Here is a 20,741-nt window from a genome sequence, read left to right as displayed (position 1 = left end):
TCTAAAACTAAAGATTCAGATATGATATGAGACTGCATGCCACGCCTTGTGTGCTCTGCTTGAAGCAGACTCATTGCTGTACATACTTCTGTACCACCCGCTCACAAACCATGGAAAACTCAATTCTGCTTTTGAGGATGTCCTGTTTACCTGCCTGCTGTGTCCTACCTTATCTCCACTGATCAACTGTAAAGCTTATACTTATTGTTTCATGCCCCTATTTTCTTTATTTTCTTGGCGGGGTTGCCATTTTTCATTTTACTTTTACATCTACATTTATATATATATATATATATATATATATATATATATATATATATATATATATATATATACATATACACACACACATACATACAGCAAGAAGGACCAAAAAACAATTAGAAATTATATCAATGTTACCCTTCATAGTGTTTTGCCTATTTGTTTTGCCTATTTGTTTGGCAACTTTGGAGAAAACATCTTTCCTATCTTTATGAGTTTATATTTCTGAATGAAAATCAATATCTATCATATCTCATATCTATTAACTTAAAAATGCTAGGGCAATAGTGGAACAAAGGCTGAGGGAGTAACCAATCAATGTCAGATTTGATTTAAGGTCCCCTTCATGAGATTGAACCCATATCCAACACTGCTTGGGTAACCAAGAAACTTCAACTAGATAGCCCAGAGTCCTAGGGTAAAACCAAATACTAGTGTGCTAAAAAACAAACCAACCAACAAACAAACAAAACCCCTCTCTTCCAACATCCTACTTTTTGTGTTCTTGTGTCCTTACTCACCCACCATGTGTTTCACTCAGCTTGGAGGAACAAAATACAAGGATGTAGTGTTTATATTAAGTATAAATTGATTTTTCACTGATCCATCTAATAAAACTTGCAAGAACAATAAAAGTTTAATGCTTCTCTTGCAAGAGAGCTGACTATTCTCTTATTTTAAAAGGAATCTCAACTCTGCAAGATATTGAGTTCTCAATTTAAGATCTGTGGATTAACTTCCCTCCCAGCATCCTTACAGAGCATCACTGCAAAATCACAGACTCTGGTGGTCTCTGCATGCTACTTTCTAATAGCCAGGATGCTGCTAACATCATGATTGCAGATTTGGGCCTATTCCTGATGTCTTCTCACAGAATATGAAGCAAAGTGCAGCCACAGAAGTGCTCTGGTAGTGCTTCTTTGTGACACACTGGGCTGTCATATGTCATCAGCATTGGTAACAAAAATGGGCAAGTTCTGTGGACAAAACTCTTGTGCTAAGTCCATCCCATAGTAGTAAGATGGTGTGGTAAGGCTGTAATAGCTGTTGTAAATTTATCAGTCAAAAAGAGCATACTACAATACCATTGTATAACAGTTGTGTAGCGCAGAAGTCTTGCACGATTCTTTCTAGTCCAAAGTTTACATTCTTGGAAGAGTTACCATCTTGTATGTGGAATCTGATAATTTGTTTTCTTGCTCACTTGAGTTGTTTCTTACAGTTGTAAGGACACGATCTTATCACTTGATGACCATTGGCTAAAGGCCATTCCCAGAGTCTGGAGACAGCTTTCCACTCACAGTTTATGGACCTCTCTCTCCATGTCAGTGAGTTGAGCTTGTTCTTTACTTGAGGTCCCTTTTGGCTATTCTTCCAACTCTTCTGCTTTACACATATGATGTTAAGGTCCATATGATTATATCAAGAGCACCCAGATAATCCAGAGTAACAATTCTGTTCAAAGTCAGCTGACTAACAGCTAGTTTCTACCTTGACATGTCATGTAGTATAGTCATAAGACAAATTTCAAGAAGTGTAGTAAGTTGAAAGTCACATTTCTGTGTAAACAGGACTTTACCTACATGGAAGCATGTGAAAGCAACTCTAGAAATAGATCTCCTTGACAATGATTTCCAAATGCTGATCCATCATGCATTGAATTAAATGACATTAATTAAAATCTCAGAGACTGAATATTACAAACATTCTTATTAAAAATATCTCAACCTTGGTGATAGTGCATTTATCTCTGATTATGCCAAAGTGGAGGATGACTTACCTAGGCACATCTTTAGACAATCCATAGTGCTATGGAAAATGTGACTGTCATGTGTGTTTTCATAGATAAAACATAATTGAGGCTCCCCCATGTTCTATTACTAGCATTGTTATATCTCCTGGAGTCTCCAGATGAGAACAGACTTTCCCCTGATAAGGAGATGCTTCACAGAAGTGTGCTCCAAAGGCATATTGTGCTGTTAGCCTCTAAAAATAAGCTATTCTCCAATGGCTATCCAATATCAAGTAATCAGTCTTGAAATCATATACATACAAATAACACTAAATGGTTTGAGTAAACTGTATTTATATGTGCAATGCAATACCAGAAGCAACAACAACAAAAGATGCCATAAAATAAAGATGAAGCAAGGGGGTATATATACATAGGGAGATTTGGAGGGAGGAAAGAGAAGGGAAAAAGTAATTGCCATTTTCCTGGTTTGGTTTTGTTGGTCGTGGTGCTGGTGGTGGGGTTTTGTTTGTCAGTTGGTTGGTTGGTTGGTTTTTCTGTCAACTTGACACAGGCTAGGGCCATTTCATTTGACAAGAGAACATCAATTGAGAAAATGTCACTTTAAGTTTGGCCTGTAGGCAAGGCAGTGAATTAATTCTTGATTGATGATTGATGGGTAATGTGGAAGGGACCAGATCAATGTGGGTGGTATCACCCTCAAGCAGGTGGTCCTAGGTTTTACTGAGAAAGCCATGAGAAGCAAGCCAGCAAGCAGTGTCCTTCCATGGCTTCCACCTCAGCTTCTGCTTCTAGGATCCTGCCTTGAGTTCCTATCATGGTAATGACTACTAAATGTAAGATAAAATAAACTCTCTCCCCCTCAAGTTTCTTTTGACGTGGTGTTATATCACAGAAGTAGGAATCTAACTGGGACAATGAGGTAAATATTTTAACTTAAAAATAAAAGAGAATACATTTTTAAAGTAGGCTTGAGGTTTATCTGAAAGTAGTAACCTGAGGTCCTAGTCACCAACAACACATATTGATGTTGAATAGATCGATTAACCTTAGAGATTTTTATTTGCTATTGGTAGAAATACAATATGATATGGATGATGTGGTAAAAAGAGTGGGTATATTACTATAAAAATTCATATAGAATATCCATATGGTAAAAAGAGTGGGTATATTACTATAAAAATTCATATAGAATATCCATATGGACCTACTTTTGGATATACATCCAAAAGAATTGAAAGCAAGATGTTTTAATATATTCCAAACTCATAATGTTCATTTCCATATTATTTATAATATACAAATCAATATTAAGAAACCCAATAGTCATTGACAGATAATAGGTAAAAAGGGTGGCATATGCATGAATCACAATGTTACTTAATTTTTATAATGTCCTGCAACATAGATGAAGTATGATTTCATTTACATGAATTATCCTAGGCAGTCAAATGCATAAAAAGAATGTGAATCATGATTGTCAGTGAGTGGGAGGAGTGAAAACCAGGTGGTGTTGCTCAGGGGACACAATTTACCTTTTGCAAGATGATAAAGCCCTAGAGATAAGTTTCACAGGAATTTGAATAAATTCAGTGCTTTCTATGAAGCACACACTTAGAAACTGTTAAGATAGTGAATTTTCTGCTTTTATCATAATATTTTTAAAGAGGAGCTCATTGCTTTTAGTTATGCAATAAGTGAACTTGGGTTTATTCCTTAGATTTCACTAAAATTGCTGCATAAGTCTATAAAAGGATGAAAGAATATTCAGTGATCTAGCATGTTCAAAAACATAAGCTCTCAACACACATTTTATTCAACACCATATGCAATACTCTGAATGTCCACAGAACCCAATATGGATCTATTTTAATCAAAGCACAAAACCAAAACTTCCATGTAGGATCACAGATTAGGCAATACCTCCCTGTGACCAAGAGGAACCAGTATGACAGAATTGGCTCTTCCCAAGATACAAAGAAAAAGCTTCAGTGCTCCATAGTTCTAGTGACAGAACAAGGGAAAAGTGCTAAGAAACAGATGAGTGACACCAAACAGAAGTGAGCCCAGCTGACATGGCTTCTTGGCTGAGAAAGAAAGGCTGACATTACATTCAAAAGATAAGTATGCTGTTCCTGTTAAAGGAGATTAGCCAACCTATCCTGCAAACATATATTTACAGCCCTCAAAAGGTTCAAATCTGGTTGCAAGCTGTAGTGAGACAGTGGACAAGTTTCATTTTGTCATTCCATGTGACTTGGAGGCCAGTGGCCAGGTGCCATCTTGAGAAGAAGCTTCCATTGTTTAAAAATAAGCTCCCATGGAAGCCTGACAAAAGGATTCAAGTCAGGAGCCCTGAGTTTGACCTAGCCTGCCAACAGCCTCAGAGTGAGAGACAGCCCTGGAAGCTGTCTCAAAGGTCCAGTTCACAACAAAGTGCCTGAGGAAAGGTAAGCCCACCCACAGTGGAGCAGAGGAAAACAGCTCTCACCAATTAAGAACAAAGTCAGAATTCAGGATCCCAGAACCTGAGGTCATGGAAATTTACAGCTGTAAGTGCATAAATTAAAAACAACACCAGCAACAACAAAACAAAACAACAAAGTTATCTCATATAAGTAACAATGTATGAGACCCAAGAAAAATAAGAACAAGACAAACTCAAAATCAGTACATGCAAAGAAATAGGGTTAAGGATGAGATTAATGACATGAAAATGAAGAAAAATAATATGGAGAATCAGTGAGAGTTGGTCCTTTAGACAACAACAAGATTGGCAAAACTTTAGCCCAACTAACCCAAAGAAAGAGATAGAAGACTCAAATGAATACAATTAGAGATGAAAGGGAAGAGATTACAACACATCCCAAAGATTTTCCAAAAGTCATTAGGACATATCTCAAAATCTTTTATTTTATTGAATTACAAAACAATTCTCTAGCTACATATAATTTAACTAAGTTAAAACAAGATGATTTAAACAAGTAAAAAAAAAAAAAAAAGAAACTGTATTAAGAAACTATGTTAAAGTAGAAATAAAATTTTCCAACCTAAAAAAAAGATGCAAGTCCAGATAAGTTGAGTGCTGAAGTCTATAATTCCATTAAAAATTAAATACCAACATTATCAAAAACAGTCCATAAGAGAAAAAAAACTCTACTCAAGTTTTTGCTCAAATTCAATATTACCCTGATACCAAACTACAAAATATACACACTTAAAAATTACATATCTCCCAGACGAGTACAGTATCAAAAAGTCTTAATAAAATATTTGCAAACAAACTGGATTCAAGAGCACTTCAGACTGATCATTCAACATGATCAAGTTTGCTTCAATTCAGAGAGCAAAGATGCTTTAATATATATAAACCAACTAATTGAACTCATCCACTAAATGGACTCATGACCAAATATCACATGATAAAGCATAAGGGCTTTGTTTTGTTTGTTTCTTTGTTGTTTTGTTCTGTGTGTGTGTGTGTTTTACAAAATACAACATTTGTACATGATAAAAGCTCTGAAGAAAAAAAAGGCATAGATAGAAAATATCTCTATATAGTAAAGATTATACAACAAAAGTACAGCCAACATTTTAGTGAATTAGGATAAATCCAAAGCATCCCCAAAAAGATTAGGAACAAGACAAGGCTGTCTACTTTTTCAACAACTTTTATTACATAGTCTTTGAAGTGTTAGCCACAGTCCTGAAATGAGAAAAGGAAATAAATGAGAGATGTTAATAGGAATGGAAGGAATAAAAGGATCTTAATTTGAAGGAGATACAATTCTATTTGCAAAAGCCTCAAAAAACTTCACCAGGAAACTATTATAACTGATGAGAACCTTTCAGCAAAGTATCAAAAAAAATCAGTAGCTTTCTGTGCTGTCTAGTTTTATGTCAACTTAAAACAAACTAGAGTCACTGGAGAGGAGAGTGCCTATATTGAGAAAATGCCTCCATAAGATTGGGCAATAGGTATACCTGTAGGGAATTTTCTTATTTAGTGGTTGATGTGGGAAGGCCCACTCATTGTGGGTGGTGTCATACCTGGGCATGTGGTCTAGGAGTCTGTAAGAAAACAGACTGAGTAAGCCATGGGGAGCAAGCCAGTCAACAGTACCCCTCTATACTTTCTGCATCAGCTCCTGCCTCCAGGTTCTGTCCTGTTTGAGTTCCTGTCCTGACTCCCTTCAATGATGAGCTTGTCCCAATCATATTTTTCTTCCTAGGGTGATTTACATGCTTAAAACACATGAAAGCTCACTGAACACTTTTTCTAACCTAAAATAAGCTTTGCCTATTTTGCTTTTGATTTTAACATTAAACTTTCTAGCAACTACCTTAACTTCTTACCTTCGTAAAGTTACTTGAATCAAATCAGGAATTATATAAAATCATTATCAGGAGTTACAAAATTATCAGTTTGTCTAAACAGCATTATTTCATGAAAGTATATCTTCATGTTGACCTGCAGGAAATTTGCCCAGCAGAGTGGACTAACATCCAGGAAGCAATCATATCAGACTATACACAGTGAAGGTCTCTTTATTCCCAGTCACACCATGCCAGAGATATGAGGAATATAGAAATGACAAAGATGAAGGCACATCAGCACCGAGAATCAATCCAGAGACAAAGCCCCGGTGGCCATCGCTCTCCAAGGTATACCCATCAGCCATGCAAAATGGTAGACCAGCTCGAGGAAGCTCACTTGCCCATTGCAGTTCCTTCTGCACGGTGTTGGCCAAGAAAGCATAGCCAAGGCTTCCTAAAAAGAAATTCAATTTCTCAGAAAATAATTTTTAACAATTGCCAAATCATATTTAGTGAGATGGAAAAGACATGTGCTCAGCAAAAAAAAAAAAAAAAAGTATTAATTGAAAGAAAAGATAGCCAATAGTATGTTAGAAAGTCTTTGCTAACTGCACATCTGTCAGAGGATTGATACCCAAAATATACAAGAACTAAAAAAGAAAAGAAATGAAACCAAGAAGCTATTAAAAAGTAAACAGATGAGTTGAACAGAGCATACATGACCAATATACATATAAAATACATCAGCATAACTAGTCATAAGAGAAATGCAAATTAGGAGATTATATCCCACTTTATTTAGAATTCCATCTATTTGGAAAATAAATCATAGCAAATGTCAGTAAGGACGCCCACAAAGGAAAATCCTCATGAACTTGGGCTAGGGGTGTAAATCGGTTCAGCCACTGTCAAAATCCATATGGACGCTCCTCAGAAACTGAAGGTAGATCAAGCATCCTATCAAGCTCTTCAATTCAGTGAGATCCAAAACATTCGAATCAACATAGCTCAGACACACTAGTGTATCAACATGTATAGCATCGTTCACACACCTGAACTACAGAGTGTTCAACAACAAATGGTTAAAAAAATGTGGAATATATAGAAGGCAATATGTTTGCCATCACTTTTTAAAGTACACCTTTTATTTGCAAGCAAGAGGGTCGATCTGCATATAATCATCCTAAACTAGTTAAGTCAGTTTCAGAAAGACAGATATCTGTAGGCATAAGGTTATTGTGTAATTCAAATGCTGATTTTTATATCCCCCATATCTGGTTGCAAGCCTTGTACTGAGACTCTCCAGTCTCAATGTTGTGTAAATATAAACTCTGCTCCCTAATTGTCCCCTGATATGCCAATAAAGCAGCTTATAGCCAACTGGTGAGCAGGGAAAGAAAATAAGGCTGAACTTCCTGTCAGGTAGAGGAGGAGGAGTCAGAGGAGGAAGTAGGAGGTTCAGCTAGGAGAATGAGCCATGGGCAGAAGTTCAAAAAGCATCAGGAGAAGGAACTGGAGCAGAAAAGCTACAGAGTATAACTATTTCTTGGATGTACACTGGGAGGAAACCAAATTAGCTTAGAGGATTTAGAGTAGAGTGATACCTGCTCAACTATTGTTATGAAGCTTTTTATTAAATAATTATATTTTTAACAATATTATTAAATATTATTAAATAAATTTAAAAAGGTCTCAATTATTTGTGTGATAGCCAGGTTAAGAGATAAACTGAGAAATAAAAAAAAAGTTTATAAAAATAACTTTAACAGATATCACATGTTTTCTTTCACTTACAGATCACAGGTTTTATATAAATGTGTAAAATGATATATACATACATACCATGAAGGTAAAGTAAAATTTCCTAGGTGAACAAAGGGGACTAAAAGGAGAAGGCAGAGCTAGGGGGTGGTATAAATTTAGTGACGTACCTCAAAATACATTAGACCCTTGCATGAAATTTTCTTACTAAACCCAGTGCCATGTTGAGTAAATGTGCACCAATTAAATTATGTACAATTATACAAATCATTGTAAAATATGTTATATTGATTAATGCAATAGATTAGAGGGCCCTGAAATAAACCTACACAGTTACAGTCAATTTTTCCACAAAGATGCCAAAAGCAAGCATTGCAGAAAGGACAAACTATTCAACAAAGGGCTCTGGAAAATGAGGCATCTACAGAGATCTAGAATTCAGAATATACAAGAGACACCAATGCAAGACTGACACCTTGAAGCTACTAAAGGAAAACATAGGTACAACATTTCCTATAAGAGAATTTCTGAAAAGGACTCCAATATGACAGGTAATAACCCCAAGAAACCACAAATGGGATTTTATGAAACTAATATCTCTGTACAGGCACCGCAAGAATCAGTAAAGTAAAGAAACAGCTGGCAAAATAGGAGGAAATCTTTGCCAGTTGTATGTGATATACAGGATTAATAACTAAAATATGTAAAGAACTCCAAAGAGTAAACACACAAACAAAACTGGTCATTTAATGAGTTAATGAGTTGAATAGATAGGTATAAAGACAAATATCCTGTAAATATTTACACGTGTCCCACATCCTTCAAAATTGGGGACTTGCAAATTAAAATTACACTGAGACTCAATCTCACTCCAACTAGAAAGCCCATTGTCAATAGAACATATAACAACAAAGGCTGGTGGATGTAGAGAGAGGTTGGTTCACACTACTGGTAATTCAAACTTGTATATACTCAATGAAAACCAGTGTGGAGATTTCTTTTTTATTTTATTTTATTTTATTAATTTATTCAAATTACATTTCAATGGTTATCCCTCCCTTGTATCCTCCCATTCCTCCCTCCCTCCCATTTTCCCCTTACTCCCCTCCCCTATGACTGTGACTGAGGGGGACCTCCTCCCCCTGTATATGCTCATAGGGTATCAAGTCTCTTCTTGGTAGCCTGCCATCCTTCCTCTGAGTGCCACCAGGTCTCCCCATTCAGGAGACGAGGTCAAATATGAGGCACCAGAGTACATGTGGAGATTTCCTAAAAGGCTAAGACTAGTACTACCATGTAGCTTAGCTGTAGTCACTCCTTGGTAGATCACCCAAAGACTCTATGTCCTACCACAAAAACACTTGTACTTCAATGTTTACTGTTGCATTATTGACAATAGCAAAGAAAGCAAACCAGCCTAGATGTCCATAAAGAAAATGCAATGCAGATACTTAGTGGAATTTTTGTCATCCCTCAAGAAAAATTAAGTGATAATATTTTAAGAAAACATATGGAACTGCATATCACTATGTTAAATAAAACAAGTCCAACTCAAAATGCAGAGACCCCATTTTCCCTTGTATGCAGAATCAGGATTTAAAATCCTGGCAGGGGGTGTGTGCAGGTATAAGTCACTAAAAAGGAGACCACAGGATACATAAAATGATGAAAGGGGTGGGAGGGAAAAAAAGGAGACAAATCACATGGATGCTGGACTGAAGCAAAAGGAATTGGACCAGCAAGATAAGGCCAGGAGAATGTGCAGAGTGGTGGAAGAAGAATGAATACAAATAAAATATCCTGGTGTACATGAATGAAAGTGCTATAAAAATTCCAATGTTTCTATGCTCACTTTAAAAAATGGACAGAAAAGAAAACAGAGATTAATGAATAAGCTGTTCAAGAAAATAACTAAGCCAAAGAAAGCAAAAGAAGCCACGTACTTCTTTTGGGTAACACATAAAGCTGAGTAGACTTGGGATATTTAACTGAGAAGTGCAATGAAAATATAAAGAACTGCATAGGAACCTGAGCAGCTGTTAGAGACGGATCCTTTTATGAAGAAGACCCTCCCATAAAATAAGATGAGGGAGTACAAGAAGAATTAAAACTATGACTGCATTACAGCTAAAGGAGGGCCTTGGAGACTGAGTGTGGACCATGAGAGACAGTGAATAGAGGGCCATATAATAACTCCAAGCAAGTGTTCACTAAGTCTAGGTCAAGGTAGACACAACTGGCTTGACACTGTAAAGGGAGCTGAAGGAAAGGCACCCATAGGGAAAGACTATGTTTGTCTATGTGCATAAGAAAAGAGGGTCTGTAATTCTTTTCCTTTATTGAGTTTTTATATGGCTTGGGTATCAGGGAGACTGTGATCTCATAAAATGTAGCAGGCAATGTTGCTTCTGTTTCTATTTTGTGGAATATTTTGAGGAGTGTTGCCATTAACTCTTCTTTGAAAGACTGGTAAAAATTCTGTGCTAAAACTATGGAGCCATGGGTTTTGGTTTATTGTTGGTGATGGTGGCAGGTGTTTTGTTTTGTTTTTATTTTTGTTTTTTGTTGGTTTGTTTGTTTGGTTTGGTTTGGTTGGGAGACTTTTAGTGACTACTTCTATTTCAATAGGGGTTATAGGTCCATTTAATTGTTTATGAGATCTTGATTAATTTTGGTAAGTAGTAGCTCTTGAGAAAATTATCCATTTGGTATAGATTTTCCAATGTGGTGGAGTACAGGTTTGTAAAGTATGCCTTTATGATTCTATGGATTTTCTCAGTGTCTGTTGTTACATCCCTCTTTCCATTTCTAATTTTGTTAATTTGGATAGTCTCTCTTGGCATTTTAGTTAGGTGTGACTATTTTGTTGATTTTTCTCAAAGAACTCTTTGTTTCATTGATTCTTTGTATTTTCCTCTGTTTCTATCATATTAATTTCAGCCCTCAGTTCAATAATTTCTTTCCCTCTAGTCCTCTTGGGTGTGATTACTTGTTTGTGTTCTAGAACTTTCAGATGGGCTCGTACATTGATAATACAAGATCTTTCCACTGTCTTTATGTAGGCACTTAAGGTTATGAACTTTCCTCTTAGCACTGTTTTCATTGTGTTCCAGAAGTGCAGGTATGCTGTGTATTCTATAAAGTCCTTAATTTTTTCTTTATTTCTGTCTTTTCCCATTTTTTAATTCAGTAGAGAATTGTTCAGTTAGGCTTTTTTGTTTGTTTGTTTGTTTCTGTTGTTGTTGGTATCTGGCTTTAATCCACGGCAGCCTGATAGGATACGTGGAGTTTTTTCAATTTTTTTTTATCTGTCAAGTCTTGCTTTGTCTCTAAGAATGTGGCCAATTTATGAGAGAGTTATATGAGTTATAAAATAGACGGTATATTCTTTTTTGTTTGAGTTAAATGTTCTGTACATATCATTTAGGTCCATTTGTTTCATAGTGTCTGTTAGGTCCAGTATGTCTCTTTTTAGTTTTGTCTTGGTGACCTGACCATTGGTGAGCATGGGTTATTGAGCGTCTCTTTATCAGTATGTGGCAGTCAACCCATGATTTAACAGTGTAGTAGTGTTTCTTTCAAAAACTTAGATTATCTTGTATTTGGAGCAAAGATGTTATGAATCAAAATGTTATCCTGGTAAATTTTTCCTCTCCTATCTCTTTTGATTAGTTTTGTTTTGAAGTATATTTTGTTAGATATTAAAATGGCAGTACCAGTTCCTTTCTTAGGTCTACTTGCTTGGAATATCTTTTCCTAACCCTTTACCCTGAGGTGATGTATATCCTTGGTATTGAGGTGAGTTTCTTGGGTGCAGCGGAAGGATACATCCTGTTTTCTGACCCATTCTGTTAGTCAGTGTCTTTTTATTGAGAAATTGATGCCATTGATTTTGAGAGATATCAATAACCAATGATTGTTGATTCCTGTTGTTTTATTGTTTTTGGTGTGGTGGTCGTCGAGGTGGTAGTGGTGGTGGGGTGTGTGTGTGTGTTTGTGTGTGTATGTGTTTCCCTTCTTTTGACTTTGCTGCTGTGAGACTATTTATTTCCTGTGTTTTCATGTGTGTAGTTAAGCTCCTTAGGTTTGAGTTTTTCTAGAACCTTCTGTAAAGCTGGATTTGTAGATAGATATGGTTTAAATTTGACTTTATAATAGATCTTATTTTCTCCATCTATGATTAATGAAAATTTTGCTGGTTATAGTAGCCTGTGCTGGAATCTGTAGTCACTTACAGTTAGCAGGACATCTGTCCAGGCCCTTCTTGCTTTTAGAATCTCCATTGAAAAATGGGGGGTAATTCTAATAAGTCTGCCAGTACATGCTACTTGCTCTTTTTCCCTTGCAACTTTCTTTGTTCTTTTTGGTTAATATTTAAATTGTTATGTGGCAAGCAGACTTTTGTTTCTGAACCAATCTATTTGGTGTTCTGTATGTTTCTTGTGCTATTACAGTCATCTTGTCCTTTAGGTTAGGAAGATTTTTCTTCTATGATTTTGTTGAAACATTTTCTGGTTCTTTGAGTTGGGTTTCTTCTCCTTCCTCTATACCTACTATCATTAGGTTTGGTCTGTTCATTCCACATGAGATGTGTGAAGTCTCACATTTATAACGATATTCTCTCTCTCTCTCTCTCTCTCTCTCTCTCTCTCTCTCTCTCTCTCTCTGTGTGTGTGTGTGTGTGTGTGTGTGTGTGTGTGTGTGTGTGTGTGTGTTTGGTTATTGATTTGATTTTTGAGTCCCAACCCACAGAGTGGCGACCATATGGAGGTAGGGATACTGCTCACTAATACACCCCAGTTTCTAGAATGAGTTTCTGCAATATCTGTTTATTCAACAAAAAAAATTTGGTAAGAGCCCCCAAATAACAACATCACACTTTGTTATTATTAAATCTTTGATATAGCAATGCCTTTCTATTGGTTATTAAATTTTTACAGTTTGTTCTACAAGTGATGGTCCATAGGAATCATTCTTGACCTTATATGTCATGCAGTGTCCTGGAAATGTGCATTGTAGACAATTTTAGTTCTTATTTATTCTCTAACTATTGGGAGAGAGGCAGAAAAGTAACAAAGTTCCTGAGTGCACACTATAGATACTCTCCTCACTCAGGGTCTCCATCAAGGGCAAAGCACCTTCTCTAAAGCACTCTATTGATGAGCCCTGATAAGCAGAGTGCTGCCCAAGAAGTCCCATTTCTATGCCAGGGAGACAATGGTGTTCTAATAGAGGAGACACTCAACTTCCAATAAATGCACTTAACTGTGAGGTCCCTATTACAGCTAAACGTTTCTTTTTTTTTTTTTTAGTGGTGTGTGTGTGTGTGTGTGTGTGTGTGTGTGTGTGTGTGTGTGTGTGTATGTATGTGTAGGCAGATACATACTGTGCCACATAGGTGGAAGTCAGAGGACAACTTTCAGCAACAGTTCTCACCTTCTACCCTGTGGCAACAGGCCCTCTTGTTTTTGTTACATTTGCTCTTCACACTCTCCATTAACTGTTCTTGAGTCTTTGATACAGCTCTCCTATCCCTGCTTCTCATATTGTCATAGAAGTGCTGATATTGTGAGTGAACATCACACAGACGTGTTTGTTTGTCTTTTGGGGTTATTGTTTTATTTTGTTTAGTTATGTTTTGTTTTTAATGTAGGTTTTAGGTAGTCACCGGGCTTGTGAAGCGAGTACTTTTACTTGCTGAGCCATCTCACCAGTCCTATAGCTAACTATTCGTAATATTTTTCTTAGACTCCACTCATTAATAAAGTGTGTGAGATCAAAGAAATACATTAAACAGTTTTAAATTGCAAAGCAAAACCGTGGTGAATCTATTGAAAAACTATAATGTCAAGTCATTTACTTACAAAGCAATGCTGACATTTTAAAAACAGATAAAATTTAAGAAGCTTCTTTCACTGTATTATCTTTTAAGATCTCCTGAGTTATTCATGTTTTAAATGTCAAACACATCAGGCAAATTCCCTTAAAATAAAGACAAATGCTCCTTTAACCCTATAAGCACCAGTTACATATTTATAGCATTGCTGAGCAAATGCCAACCCTGCTAATGACCATTTGTTTTTTAACTGAACTTTGTAAGAAAGTCAACATTCTCTTTGCACTCCCAAGTAGCACCATTTAATGTACAAAAGCCATGCCTATATGTCCATTACAACTATACTTGGATCGTTCGGTGTTTCTTCCTGAGATAGCATCCTATATAGCTCAGATTAGCCTTGAGTTCGCCTTTACTGGAGAAGATATTCCTGATTTCTTATTCTCCTACTTCTACCTGCCAAGTCCTGAGATTACAGACATGCACCAGTGCACTTATTTTATGCGATTCTAGAGACAGAACCTGGGGTGTCATACAAACAGTATACAGCCCATGTCCATCACCCATATAGCTTTCCAATCTTGTTTTAGGGAACAAACAGATGAAAATTTTACTACTGTTGTTTTTTTTTTAATAACTTAATTTTTAATGACATTATTACAAACCTAGAACAAAAAAAAGTGACATTATCATTAAATATCCCTATGTTCCTTTTTAAGGTGCCGTTGGTAGTTCCTGCCATAATAAAATTTGGGGGACCCTGGCTGCCCAAATACCTACCATAGTTTCTGTGTTGTCCTTGCGACTGCCTTCTTCTTTGTAAGACAGCACCTGGAACACTTGCCACTGTTCCTGGAGAAATTGCCAATAATCCTCCATTGATGTCATCCTGTACCTCCTTAGCTGACAGCTGTGCTTATCATGGCTCTACCACTGTGTTTTGTAACCCTGTTCTATTCCACACTATAGTCGTTTCTCCCTTCAGCTCACAGGCCTAAGACCCCAATTCCCAGAGAACATAAAGCAAGGGCTGCAGTGTGGCTAAAGCAGGCAGATATTCCTGAGGATGGACTGTGCAGTAAGCACAGGGATGAGTTGAAATAACCTATGCAAACATGTGTATTTAGATTAGAAACAAACTAATTTACAAAACACCGCAGACACTTAGAACCCAGGAGTACTTAAGTGATAGATTATCAAATTTTCTACAACTTCCATTATGTAGGCAACAGGGGTGAAACAGAAATAGTGGCCAGAGCACTAACATTCACATCCTTATTCTAAAACATCATGCTGAGAAAGAAGCTAGAATTTGGAAACAAAGGAGTTGCAGTCTCCAGTCCTCAGGAAAATACAACTGATTACAAAAGGTCTTTCTCTCTTGTTAGCAGTTGAATTGGTTATCAATTAGATGACAAATGTCTGTTTCTTTTATAGTAACTTCAAAGCTAGAGAGTCTGCTCCCATATTGGAAGCAGGGTTCTTCACAACCTGCTAAGTATTATTTGTTATCTGTATGTTTTTCATGTCTCTTTCAAAGACAGAGAGACAGAGAGAGAGAGAGAGAGAGAGAGAGAGAGAGAGAGAGAGAGAGAGACAGAGAGAGAGACAGAGAGAGAGACAGAGACAGAGAGAGACAGAGAGAGAGAATGAGTAACATGTCTTACCCCAATGCATTTTCCAGGCTATTCCTGGTCTCCTTAGAAACCTCTCCTCACTTTTACAATCCCTAGATTATATGCTATTTTATTAATTTGTAACATTCTTGTTGCTGTTATTGTAACAAGTCTAATTGTTATAAATAGACTTGGGAGGAAACACACTGGCAAAGAATCTAAGTTTCTCCCTCCTACTGTGACAATGGTCAAATTTTAACTAGTTTAATAAGAAAGCAGCAGCTGTTTAAGTAGCAGCTCCACACAAACAGCATCACAATACTCACACTGCAAGGGTTAAGCAAACCTGGGCTGGAGAGATAGGTCAGAAGTTAGGAGCACTAGCTGCTCTTGTACAGGTCTTGGTTCTGTTACCCACATACAAATGGTGGATTACAGTTACCAGAGGCATCTGATGCCCTCTTCTGACCTATATGGATAACAAGCATTCAAGTGATCCACATACGTATATATGCGAGAAAAGTGATACCGATAAAATAAAATTAATTTTTAAGAAAGAAAATCTTTGATGTCATTATACCCACTTAATTTTTAAACATTTGGACCCTAGAGTAACATATAAGAATGAAACAATAGTTCTTGAAGCTAGAAATCATTAAGCAGTTTCCAAGAACTATCAGCTACTTTGATGTTTCTTTTATCCAATGTGTTTTTTATGATTTTATTTTTATTTTTAATTATGTGTTTATGTGGGATTGGGGAGTACCTGTCAATGGGATGCCCACAGACGCCTGAAGCAGTCATTGGATCCGCTAGACCTAGAATTATAGGCATTTGTGACAACTTTATATCAGCACCTACAAAAGTAGTACATGATTGTTGGGGGATAATCTGATGTATTTTTATGCTAATTACTGCTTGCTGTCTGACCCACCTTTTGCTTAATAAAAAGCCATCCCACCTGGGCAGGGCAGGAGATACGTGGGGCTAGGGGAGAGAGGAATTCTGGGAAGAAGAAAGGAAGGGCAGGAGGAGAAGGAGACCTGAAGTGAAGAGAGGAGGCTGTCATGGGTTAGCTGGAGGAGAAGCACATGGCTAGGCAAAACCACTCAAAACAAATGTAAACAGCCAGGTACAAGATACCTACGGTCTAAGAAATATATTTTGTTGGTAAAGATAAGGATCAAGAAAAGGTTAAAAAGAGAAACAAACATACAAGCTGCCTACGTAGGTACAAGATACCTACTATATACATAAACCCTAAGATAGACATGATCTTAATCACTGAGCCATCTCTCCAGCCTCTCTCTCTCTGTATTAAAAAAGAAAAAGCCGTATCACACTCTCCACTCAACTGTGGAGAATATTCTGACCATTGGCTAGATCTGGGAAGGGGTTTAAAGTTTACCTCCTGTATTGTCCTTGGCTGGTGCCTTAGTTTGAGCGGGACCCCTGGGCCCAAATCTGCCTATCATATTGTTCTACTTGTAGATTTCTAAGACCCTCTGGATCCTTTTATTTTGCTGTTCTCCCATGCGTCTCTCATTTAGAGTCCCAATAGGATGCCTTCCCCTCTGTCCCAGTTTCCTGGTAAGTGAAGGCTTTTGTGGGACATGACCATGTCCCCTGGAGGGGGAGACCTGGTGGCACTCAGAGGAAGGACAGCAAGTAGCCAAGAAGAGACTTGATACCCTATGAGAATATATAGGGGGACGTAATCCCCCTCAGGAACAGTCATAGGGGAGGGGAATAATGGGAAAATGGGGGGGGGAGGAATGGGAGGATACAAGGGATGGGATAAACATTGAGATGTAACAAGAATAAATTAATAAAATAAATAAATAAATAAATAAATAAAAAAGAAAAAGCATAATTCTTTTTGCCAGCATATATAAATCCTGTTACATGCTAGTCAATGAACTATTTTTCCTAGTGATTCTCATTGTAACAAACATATGAGAAAAATACTTTCTCTGGCTTCCCAACTACAGTGATCATCCACATTTTTATCTATCTGTCACTCTCAAGGGTGTCACTGGAAACCCTGTTTCTCTCTGTGCACAATCACACAACATGTGAAGCAATTAAAAGAAGCAAGACCGTGTGACACTGAAATCTTGATTGCCCAAGACTGACACCAGACCTGAATCAAGCCAATCAGTCTTCCAAGGGATGTCAGAACTGCTTGACTGCTTTGTTTCTTTTCATGAGGGACCAAAAAAGTGATAGAAGGTGACCCAAAGGACAGGGAGGAAAATGGATCCTGTCAGAATACGTTCCTGGTCATGCTGCCAAAGTTATGAAAGCAGAAGGGACGATGAAAAATAAAGCCATATATTTCTTTACTCATTCTTCCTAGTGCTCATTTGCAGTCCTAACCTGAATTTACCACACAGGATTTCTGAGTGGTGTCCTAACAGTGTCTTTGTGTGCAATAGACTGATAGAGTTTACTTAGAATGGGATTGTTGCTTTCATAGAAAGTAACAAAACATTATGTATTCAAGAATTGTTGCAAGTGTAATTCCTTTTAAGAGGGTTTGCAATTTACAATTCAGAATGCATTTGCATTTTTATATAAGCAAACATTTTTTGAAAATACCTGCCCCAAATACAATTCTTTGAATAGTAATAATACTGATGGTTAATGTTTATTTTGGGCCTGTGAAATCCTACATGCTGGATTCTTTAAGCTACAGGCACATTGCTGTCAATCTGCATGCAGTGGCAAGAAGAAAGCTGCCGCTTAGAAAAGTTGGTTGAGGTGGACAATTATTTGTCCCACTGATACATCATCAAAGAAACACAGACAGACAGACAGACAGACACGCGCACACACACACACACACACACACACACACACACACACACACACACACACCTGCCCTGGACAAAGCTTATGAGTCTACAGCAGCCATTTTTCACTCCAACCACCACACTTATCAGTAGAAACAGGATTGTGACTTTGAATGGGAAATGCTGATATTTTAATCTAATATTCTACTTGGACCTCAATACATTATAAGGTATGCTTTTTTTTTTCAGTATTAGCAAACCAATGACTTGTTGGAACTATTGAGTGATTGCCACGGATTATGTAACTCATCAGTGCCTGCTGCATTAAAACTGAGCCAAGAGAACACCACTGCCTTTGACTGTTGAACTCTTTGTCTTTGCAGTAAGTGAGAAGCCCTGCTGTTTCTTTCACTTCCTAACTCAGCATTTTATGAATTTACAGAGATATTTCCAGTAAGGGAAAGACAGCTGGTTTAGCTCTGGAGGATTATTTCAAGACTTACCTGTTGACACCGGAGCATCCTGCTGAACCAAACTGCTGTGACTAAAGTCCTGCAGAGAGTAGATGTGCACTGTTGCTAGCACGGAGGAGAAGCACATCATTTTGGCATCAAGGAGATGAATGTGATTTTCTGTTCTGCCTGAGCCAGCTGCTAGATTTAGAGAAGTCAACGTAAAGCCACAGGTTGCGTTGCCTGGAGTGCAAACTCCAAGACAGAAGTTAGTGCTCGGCTGCTTATTAGGGAGCACCCCTGTGCTAAACAGTTGTATGACCGAGTCCTGGGCAGCAGAGCGTGTAGAGGAAAAGTTGAGCTGAAAGGTACACCTGTTATTGTCACCATCCCTTACTGGAGGAGCTTGCAGAGTTTATTCCAACTTAGGATAAATTTTATGTTGTCACTCAACCACTGATCACAAGCAACAAAATTGGTGTCATATGGAGAAGAGAGCTTCCTCTCTACCTGAGGCAGTCCTTAACAGAGCTGACAGCTGAAATGATCCAGATGAACTCTCCTCCAGAACCATGTCTGCCTGCTCACTGCCATGGTCCCTGCCAGGATAATAACGCACTGAACCTGTAAGCCAGGCCCAGTTAAATGTGTCTCTTCACAGCAATAAAACCCTAAGACAGGGGATTGGTATTCTGTTTTTAAGAGCAACTAACTTCACAAAATACCCTTCCCTTTAACGAAATGCTCCAAAAACTCTTCCCAAGAATCTGACCAATTGGAAAATAAAATAATTTCAAAGCTCTTCGTTGTAGTCCCCAGACGCTGAGGGACACCTGGCAGGTCGCTGGCACCGTGAAGATGTGGACTTTGGAGCAGCTTTTTGACTACTCATGGGAAATGGAAACGACAGCTGCAATCCGGAAATATACCCAAACCCCATGAACCAGAGCGGATTGGTGTTGACGTGCTGGACAGACAAATCGATCCCTCTGGAAAGTTGCGCAGCCGCAGACTGCTCAGTACAGAGTGCGGCGTACCTTCCAGTGCGAAGTCTCTCATTGGTGCAACAAGAACAACATTTGCGTGTAAGAGCATTCTGTAGTTGACTCGGTGAAGAGGACGATGGAGCTCAAGTCAACTAACATCTCGTTTACAAATATGGCCTCAGGATACGAGAGGCTCACGTACAAGCCGCACCCCCAGGGCCCAGAGAAAGCTGTCCTGACCCACGAAGCCATCATCACTGTGAATGGGGTCAGCTTCAGCAGCTGCCACGAGGGACTCATGGCAAGCACCGTATCTTCCAATGCTAACAAAGGCTGAGAAGGCATGGGATGGGTGATACCTGAACTGAACGCTGAGACAGAAGAATTGACCGCAGCAGCAAGAGGAAGCGTAAGGACACCAATGGCAGCGGTGGTGGTGGAGAACTGACAGTGGAAATCGGAGTGGAGCAACAGGGCCCCAGGGCTCTTCAAGATGACAGCATATTTATTTGTTATTTAAAAGACACAAATATTTTAGGTACATTTTTTTTTTAATGAGTTGGGGAAAGCTGTGACTTTTGATCAAAACAAAAGGCTTGTAAATCCAAAGGATCATCTGGGGTTGACGGGATTGAAAAGCCTGGGAAAGTCTTGTGTCCATGAGAGCAATTAACGGGTTTGTTTGTTGCTATTTAAGTTCTTAAAAGAAACTGGTGTTGATCTGGAGTCTTCTAAGGTAGAATCTTAAAGCTCCAGATACTGGAACAGTACCTGGCTGTGGACAAACAACAGCAGTCCAGCCGCCCTTGTGTCTACACAGTTGCTGCTTCTTTGAACCAGAACCACCTGCCTGAGAAATTCACTTTACAAAGAGAAATTGCATAATTTCAAATGACGTTGAGTTGTATAAAATAACCTGCCCTGCTAGAAACCAGTATTTGGATTTGGTACTTAAATAATG

General features: G+C 38.0%; 1 pseudogene; it reads left to right on the top strand.

The window, feature by feature from the left end:
• Nucleotides 1-19,337: 19,337 nt before the first annotated feature.
• LOC127197953 (PRELI domain containing protein 3B-like) lies at nt 19,338-20,228 on the top strand (annotated as a pseudogene).
• The last annotated feature ends 513 nt before the right edge of the window (nt 20,229-20,741 follow it).

This window comes from Acomys russatus, chromosome 2 (assembly GCF_903995435.1).
Source record: "Acomys russatus chromosome 2, mAcoRus1.1, whole genome shotgun sequence".
NCBI classification, from domain to species: Eukaryota; Metazoa; Chordata; class Mammalia; order Rodentia; family Muridae; genus Acomys; species Acomys russatus.
Note: the sequence above shows the minus strand (reverse complement) of the source record. Positions and strands in the feature narration are given on the sequence as shown.